Source organism: Corvus moneduloides, chromosome 1 (genome assembly GCF_009650955.1).
Source record: "Corvus moneduloides isolate bCorMon1 chromosome 1, bCorMon1.pri, whole genome shotgun sequence".
NCBI classification, from domain to species: domain Eukaryota; kingdom Metazoa; phylum Chordata; class Aves; order Passeriformes; family Corvidae; genus Corvus; species Corvus moneduloides.
The window spans coordinates 105305168-105311572 of NC_045476.1; the positions used below are offsets into that span (position 1 = coordinate 105305168).

At 45.9% G+C, this 6405-nt stretch overlaps 1 protein-coding gene across 11 annotated transcripts in view; it reads right to left on the reverse strand.

Annotated features, from left to right (window-relative positions):
* The window catches only part of SOCS6 (suppressor of cytokine signaling 6), a 120836-nt gene extending 114743 nt beyond the window's left edge, over positions 1–6093 (reverse strand). For 5 of the 11 annotated variants that reach the window (XR_004242395.1, XR_004242388.1, XR_004242392.1 and 2 more), the window contains exon 1: positions 5642–5720. The gene's annotated coding sequence lies outside the window, so the exon portion shown is untranslated. Of the gene's footprint in view, positions 1–5511; positions 5593–5641; positions 5726–6014 lie in introns of those variants that run through there. The other 6 variants (XR_004242394.1, XM_032121023.1, XM_032120993.1 and 3 more) reach the window with 6 other exon arrangements.
* Positions 6094–6405: the final 312 nt, after the last annotated feature.

Below are 6405 nucleotides of genomic sequence, written 5' to 3' on the forward strand. Positions count from 1 at the left end.
AGCTTGGAAGACTTCCCCAGAACAGGTTTCACCCAAACCGGTATCCCTGCACAAACAGCTTCTGTTCAGTGAATCCAGCGAGAATTCCTTACTTGCCCAGTTCCCACCAGCTCCTGAAAGAACATCCGTCTGAAAAGCTGCCTACCCTGTTTTTGGAGTTCCACATAGCTCATCCTGGAAGGCACACCTTCTGTAATCAAAAACCTTTGCCCTGCTGACACTTGTCTCTGTTTCTCTGTTTTATTAAAACTCCTAATCTAATAGCTGATTACCAACCCAAAGGGATTCCGAGGGCATTAAAACCCATTACTGATGCCAAAACCAGTCAACATTACAGCTTGTAACTGCCCTGTCCTCCAGCACTTACTGAGGCAAAGCCAGGAGAGACAGAATTCCTTTAATCAGAAGGAACAAAAAAAGAAGGCAAGCTTGACCACTGTTTTGGAGACAACTTGGGACCAAACATGCTTCAGAAACATTTGGAGTAGCCTACTATGTTCTCAACCTATTTAAGGAATGCAGACTGCTTTGGAGAAGGAAAAACAATCACCTACTCAAGACTCCTACAAACTACTGTTTTAGCACACTTACCAGAAAACGTCAAGATTAATTAAGAATAAAACTACTCAAGAAAAAACAAGAGCTCAGACACTGTAAAGTGTCTGACTGGAATCTCATTTCCAACAATGTTTTCAAGAGTACCATTCTATGTACTGTTTTCAGCAATACAGAACATCCTTGAGGAAAAATGCAGATTTAATACCTTCGGCAATCTCAAATGCTAAAACTAATCACTTTATCCACTATCTGCATTCATCACATGAACTCAAGACCATCAGAACCTTACACAACTCCTCTTACAGGTCAGTATCATACACATCCAAGTTAAATAACACAAATACAGCCACTGATTATACATCGCACTAAGAAGAAAAGAAAAATACCATATATCTGTGTGATTTACTTAACAATATGCACAGATTCTTTTTCATGGTTTAAATTTTTAACTACAGACCACTTAAACTCTGAAAAAAATTACTAACATCTACTATTTATACCTTCACTGCCAGAGAAAATGGCTCTCATCCAAAACTATTCTACAGCAGCTTATAGCAAGATTATTGGGTGTTTATAACAAAAACCCACACACTTTACAAACCTAAGATTTTTTAAAACTGCCAACCTATCGCACTTGGCAGATTACGAAAAGAATGTTTCACAGAAGACAGAGCATGAGAGACTATGTGCCCTATATATACACAAAAGGAAGCAATGTTAGGGGAGCAGCACCTGGACAGAAATGTCTATATACAGCATTCTTTGCTTGGCTTTACCTGCAAGCAAGATTTTTTTCATATTCCTTCAATGGAATTTAAAGTCAGAAGCAGAACAAGTTAGCCAATGTATCCACATCCGTGCTAAACAAATACTTGTATTTAACTTGCATAGTTTTCTTGGTGATGCAGCAACCAAGAAAGAATTTTTTAGGTAACATGTGGCTTACATCCCTGTCATAAACAAGGCAAACTGAGTTCCTCAGAGTCCAAAGTGTTACATGAATGGTTAAAGAGACAGAAAAGGCCAATAGTTTCCAGAGTATTTTATCTTAATATTTTCCAGAAGAAAATTTCATGAGAGATAATAAAAATTATTATCTTTCCAAATCTTTTAAAAATTAGAAATATGTCAAGATAGGTTCTTAAATCCACGTTACAGACTAATGAATAGCAGTTAGCTTTGCAAAGCCATACACCTCAAAGCCTTCTGAAATTGTCTGGAGTTCCAGATGCTTATTGTTTGCATGCCTGTACATGACAAAAGCAAAAGGCCATGAAAACCGGCAAAAGAAAGTATCCAGAGCAACTTTTATTTAAGTGAGCTTAAGGACTTGAAGAGCTAAATTTCTGATGCTTTGATCTGAAAATTTTAATTCTCACAATAAGTAGACTGAGCCAGATTTTGCTTCACGTTGCCTTTTCAAATTCAGTCTGTGTAGACTCTAGCAAAGTTTGTGAACCCTTTTCCAGAACCTTGATGTATCAGTCAACACTTTACATACAGTCAGCTTTCCATTTTCATCCAGGGCAATAATTAAAGGCCAGTTTCTTTTGGGGTTGATTTTATTCACCAGGAGAGGCTGAAGTAGGCGACAGGTTTTTGTTTCAATAGCTTAAGATCATTCAGCTACAGTGGGAAAAAACTGTCTGCAACAAAAAACCCCAAAGCTATGAGTTTCTAAATGTTTCTTTCAAAAGTAATGTAACTATTTTTAACACAGGAATTTATTCAACTTGCCTAGTACAGTGTTTTAATTCAGAAATCAATTATTTCAAGAGGAAAAAGCAAAAACAATAATAAAAGAAGGAATGTACTGTGTACCATGAGTCTTTATATTCTGCCGTATCAAAAATATATTTGAGTGGTATGAAGCTGCTTTTTAAACCTGGACAATAAATATCCCATTACAAGCACATCCATCTTCTTTCCTACAAAAACATACTGCTGTACATAACTTGCCATCTGAAATTGTCAAAAACAAGTTTTAAGAATGGGGTTTTTTTAAAAGAATATTTCCTTCTCTATTACTATAAATTTATTGGAAGGCACCAGGAAAGAGTTGGTAAGAACTTGGGACCTTTGCATCAAGTATAGCTACTGTCTTCTGAAGACTGGTATTTATGTCCAGAAAATTAAGCATGCAACAAAACAGAATGAAAACAAATTTTGGAATAAACATAAGGATGAGGAACATTACAGATATAATTATTTCTCTTCTGAAAAACAAAAAACATAAAAAAGAGTAAACTCGAAGTTCTGTATTTTCTCTCAGTTTAATACTTTACAGTACAAAATATACAGTTATGTGGCATAAGATAGATATCTCTATTCTGTTTTTCAATCCAAATCCTATCCAATTTATACTCAAGATATTTTAGCATTTGCATTACATTCCCTTTTATACTGCTTGTATTTTATTTTCTTCGTTGGAGCATCAGAACTGCTTGAGTAACCCTCTCTAATTTGTTGCTAACACACATTAAAGCCCTATCAACTAAACACTGAGGCACACACCAGCAGAGAACAGCCTTCTTCCTATCTATTCTCTGTTATTGCATTGTACTACCCAAACAGTACCAAAGTGGTGCTGTGTAGGCCCAAGAGGGCAGTAAAGCAAGAGAAAATAAGGCACTTGAGTGAGGGATTACCCTGGACTATGGCCCCAGTTTTGCCAACAATAGCATAGCAAATATGGAGTGAACTCAGGGCAACACTACTAAACGAAGTCTTGCAAATATTTATGTTCAAATTACTGTAAGACTATAAAAAAATTCATAAGAAAGAGCAGAAATAATTAACTTGCTTTGTGAGAACACCTTTTAGTTAAGAGTTCACTCTCTCACTTCACCAATTCACTGTGCTAAGGAGAGTCAGAAATTGTAATCTACTCACAGAACAATAAGGACCAGTTACCATTTCTTCAAACCATCCCTCTCCAAGAGTAACCCAAGGTTACTGACTGACTTCACAATCTAGGATCAAAGAAGTTAACAGCATAATATAAGTTAATACATGTCTTTTTTTTAGATTTCAGTATGTCAAGTTTTTATGAAGCTTAGAATCATCCATCACATCTCCTGAATCCAAGCAAACACTTTGATACCGCATACATGCGGTGCAACAAAGTGATGCTCATGAAACCCCTGGAAACAACACAGTGCTTCTCCCTAACTACTCCATACCCTTGCAGCTTTCCAGGGAGCTAGCTAATGCAGATATGTCTGTATAACACTACACTGTTATCACTTATACTTTTAAGTATTAAGGCTTAATTTCCTAAAGTTTAACTTTAAAAAAAAAATACTTAAATCTCAAAACTTGGGATATAGGGAATACATGCCTGATTAAGCATACAACAGGTGAAACTATTTTGAGTAGAAGCTCAGTTCCAAACACAGTGCAATGCCACAAACCCAAGGAATATCAAATAGGAAGTGAAGACTCCATTCAAGTACTGTTTAACACTTCAAAAAAACAAGCATTTTGAAAAAGCTGAAATTGTCTTTCCCAAGTTACACATAAAACTGTGAGTTACGACTACTGTCTTATTGCAGAAGACTCAAAAAATACCTGCACATTCTCCAGTGATTTAAAGTCTTCCAGCCAAGCTAAGTAATTTATTTCATAATTGCACCAAAGATTCTATATTTTCTACAGTCCAAAGATGTATCTATTAGCACAAACAAAAACTAGAAACAGAACTATTTCTATTTTTTCCACCCAGAGCAGAAATGCAGATGCATTATTCCTCGAGTACTTGTGCAGACAGCAACTCTCCAAGACAGGAGGCCTGCAATAGGCATTTTTTAACTACAGGTGTATTAACAGGATGGACATGGCATAAACATTCCTGGCCTGCAGGAAAGAGGGGTTGGGACTTCACAGTGAAAGGGCACAAGAATTTTTTAAGGGGAAGTCAGTTTCCCTGACTAAAGCATATTCTGTGACCAACTTCTTTAACGCAGTAACCTACTCCACAGGAAAAAAAAAATTGTGTTCCAAACTAAGATGATTTTGAAAACATGGGAAGACAAAAATAAAGAGAGGTCAGAAAGACACAGCTGAAGTACCTCACATCACAGAAGCATCATCCTCTTGCACCTCTCAAAACCCCGTTGCTTTGCAAAGGCTTTTTTCTTAAGCAAACGGGTTGGCATGGGCTAGTTGTTTTCTAAGAGAAGTGGCATCATTAGGGAAAGAGAGTATAAAAAGCAGCTCGAAGAACAATGAAAGCGAGTGAAGTTTGCGGATTTGGTAATTCTTTTTGTTAAAGTCAAGTTCCTAAGTGCTGCCTGTCACAGAAAGGAGCCTCTCTCGGTCGCCCCTTCAGGAGCTCTTGGCGCACCCTCACTTCACCCGGGTTGTTACCCGGGGCTTCTCCACCGCACAAATCCCAGCACCGGCTGCCCAAATCGGCACCTCCGGACACCCGCCCCGCCGGAGACGGGGATACCCAAGACTCAACTGAAGGCGGGTTTCACGGCGGGATAAAGGGAAATCAGCCCAGTTCCGCCGTCCCCCATAATAGCACCAGTAGGCGCGGGGCGCATTCGGGCAGCGGCCCAGGGCAGGAGCGGGGGGAGCCCGGCGGGCCCCGCTGCCGCGACTGGCGGAGACGAGAGGCCGGCCTGGGCCCCCTCTTGTCACGGCGGGGGCTGGGCAGCGCCTCGCCGGCCCTGGCCCGGCGCTCTTCCCGCCCGCCCGCCCGCCTCGCAGGCCGCGCCGCGGCCCCGGTGCCTCCGCAGGGCCTGGCACCGCCGCGGGCTCGGGGAGCCCAGCAAACAAAGGGAGCGGAGGCCGGGGCCGCAGCTCGGGAAGAGGGCGGCGGGCAAGCGGCGAACCGCACCGGCTCCATCCGCCGGCTTCCCCTCCACCGCACCAGCTCTCCGCGGCCAGCGGTGAAGGGAGGGGGGAGCCGGGCCGCAGTGCGCCCGTTGCCCCGGGGACGCTCACCCAGCGGAGGCCGCGGCGTCCCGCTCCCGGCGCGGGCCTCTTCCCGGGCACCTCGGCGGCGCGGCCCGGCCTGCGCCGGCACTTGGGCTCGGCGGGGAGCAGCCTCCGGGGGTGGCGGAGCGGCACTCACCGAGGAGGAGGAGAAGGAGGAGCTGGCTCTGCTGTTGCTTTCGCGGGGCCCGGCTCGGCTTCGGCTCTGGCTCCCTCCCTCGCCGTGCCGCCGCCTCCCTGTTCCTGGCGCCGCCGCCGCCGCTTCCTCCGCCTCCTCTGCCCCCACCCCTCCGTCCTCGGAGGGGCGCACGGGGGCGGCGAGCCTGCGATGGCCGCCGCCTGCCGCAGGCACGGCTACGGCTGCGGCACCCGCGCACAGCCCGGCGGCGGCAGGAGGGCCGCGGGCATCCCCGCTCCGTCCCTCCGCCTGCCCGGCCGCCCCCGCCGCCCGGCGGACTCCACCAGCCCTCCGCGGCCCGCCTGCCCCGTAGAAGCCGAGCCCCTTCCCTTACTCGGGTCTGGGCGCCTTGCCCCGTGCTCGTTCCCGCTTGGCGGCCGTGGGAAACCCGCGGGGGGCGGCCGGGAGCCGCGCTGGAATGGAGGCAGGGAGACGGTCGGGCTTCGCTAGCCCCGGCCCTTTCCTCGCTCCTCCACCCGCTCCGGTGTGTGACCGCTCCGCTGGGCTACAGGAGCTCATCAGTGAAGTTCACAGGGAGCTAATTCCGGCGCCCGGCCGGAGGGGTCCCTTCAGCCGCCCCCCTCTGCCCCGCCGCGAGCTGCTGGCCGTGGGCGCTCCCCCGGAGACCAGCGCTGCGCTGGAGAGAGAGCGAGAGAGGGAAGGAGGTGGTTTCTCCTCCGCTTCACCTTCCCTCACACCTCCCTTGGCGTGATAAGCGACGCGCC